The sequence below is a fragment of the Mus caroli genome, chromosome 12 (genome assembly GCF_900094665.2).
Source record: "Mus caroli chromosome 12, CAROLI_EIJ_v1.1, whole genome shotgun sequence".
In the NCBI taxonomy this organism is placed as follows: domain Eukaryota; kingdom Metazoa; phylum Chordata; class Mammalia; order Rodentia; family Muridae; genus Mus; species Mus caroli.
Genome location: NC_034581.1, coordinates 88,940,348 through 88,942,198, shown reverse-complemented (window position 1 = coordinate 88,942,198; position 1,851 = coordinate 88,940,348). Strand labels below are relative to the sequence as shown.

Below are 1,851 nucleotides of genomic sequence, written 5' to 3'. Positions count from 1 at the left end.
TTCCTTCCATTCTTAACTCTAGAGCCAGAGCCACATGGCTGAAGCTGCCGAGTTCTGCTGCTTACAGGAACTAGAACATGATACCCTTGTACTATTACATCACTAGCTTTATGTTTTCTAAATCCTTCACTGCCTAAGCTTGGCTATCCTGGTTCTTGCTCTGTAGATTGACATTGAATGCAGAGATCAGCATGCCTCTCTCATGGGATTAAAGGTGTGTACCACCATGCCTGGATCTAATTAAGCTGGGTAGAAACTTGCCCCAAGGTCCCACTCCCTTAATCTGTTATTTCCTAGAACACAGGATTTTGCTCCATTTCACTTCCTGGGATGCCTTTAATAATCGAACTATATATTTTATATTTTGTGTTTCTAAGCTTGCTATGCTTATTCAAACTTCTCTTTGTGAGATTTAACCAGAGAACAAAGTCTCTGCTGGGCTTTTTTGAAACTTCCTTTGTCAATGCAATTAATCAAAGTCTCTTCACCTTAGCCTCAGGCAGACTTTTCAGACAGGGGCAAAAAGTAGCTACATTCTTCACAAAAATACCACAAAAACAGTATTTTTGCCATATACTGAAAGTCTTCTCCTTTGAAATCTCTTAGACCAGGTCAATACAGTTCAAATTACTTCCAGCAAAAAAGTCTTCCATATTCCTACTACAATAACCCATTAAGCCCCATTTAAAGCATTCCACTGAGTTCCAAATCCCAAGTCCAAAAATTCACATTCTTTCAAATAAAAGCATGGTCAGGCCTATCACAGCAATACCCCACTCCTAGTATCAACTTCTATCTTAGTTAGGGTTTTACTGCTGTGAACAGACACCATGACCAAGGCAAGTCTTATAAAAAGCAACATTTGATTGGGGCGGGCTTACAGGTTCAGAGGTTCAGTCCATTATCATCAAGGTGGGAGCATGGCAGTATCCAGGCAGGCATGGCACAGGAGGAGCTGAGAGTTCTATGTCTTCATCCAAAGGCTGCTAGTGGAAGACTGACTTCCAGGCAACTAGGGTGAGGATCTTATACCCACACCCAAATTACATACCCATTCCAACCATGTCACATCTNTTCCAACAAGGCCACACCTTCAGATGGTGCCACTCCCTGGTCCAAGGATATACAAACCATCACAAACCCCTATGACTGAATTAGGGGAAGGATTGAAGAAGCTTAAAGGGAGGACAACCCTATAGGATCAGCAGTCTTAATTAACCTCACGGAACTTGTACAAACTGAGTCAACAACCAGGAGCATACACAGGCTGGTCTGAGGTCCCTGGCACATATATAGCACAGGTCTGCCTGGCTTGGGCTCATTGGGAGAAGATGTGCTTAATCCCTGAGAGATTTGAGGCCCCAGGGAAGGGAGCGGTCTGGTAGAGTGGGAGCACCTTTGTGGAAGTAAAGTGGGAAGAATGGGATGAGGAACTGTGGAAGGAGGGCCAGGGAGGTCTGACAACAACTGAAATATAAATAATTTATAAAAATTAAAAGATAGACAATGAAGAAGCCAGTGAGGAAATGTTGAAAGTAGAACAAAATTATAAAAACTCTGCCAACCATATTTTTCAGAAGAGGTTAGAATTGATTGTCAAAACCCCAAATTTTTGGTTAACATTTGTCAAACACCCACAAGTTTCTGTACCACTTGGGGAGGAAGACTGAAAGACTCTAAGACTCCCAAAGGGAGACACTCACTCAAGCCTCGGGACAGCCGCGCACCCAAGAAGACACTGAGACCGAACTCAAGATGGTAGAGAGTAAGATTTTATAAAGCAACAGCAAGCAAATACATGAACCAGAGCTCTGGGGTCGAAACTCATACACCAAGTGAGGTGCAGAGGAG

At 43.0% G+C, this 1,851-nt stretch overlaps 1 pseudogene; it reads left to right on the top strand.

Moving 5' to 3' along the window:
• The window catches only part of LOC110306574, a 7,068-nt pseudogene that overhangs the window by 4,399 nt on the left and 818 nt on the right, over positions 1–1,851 (top strand).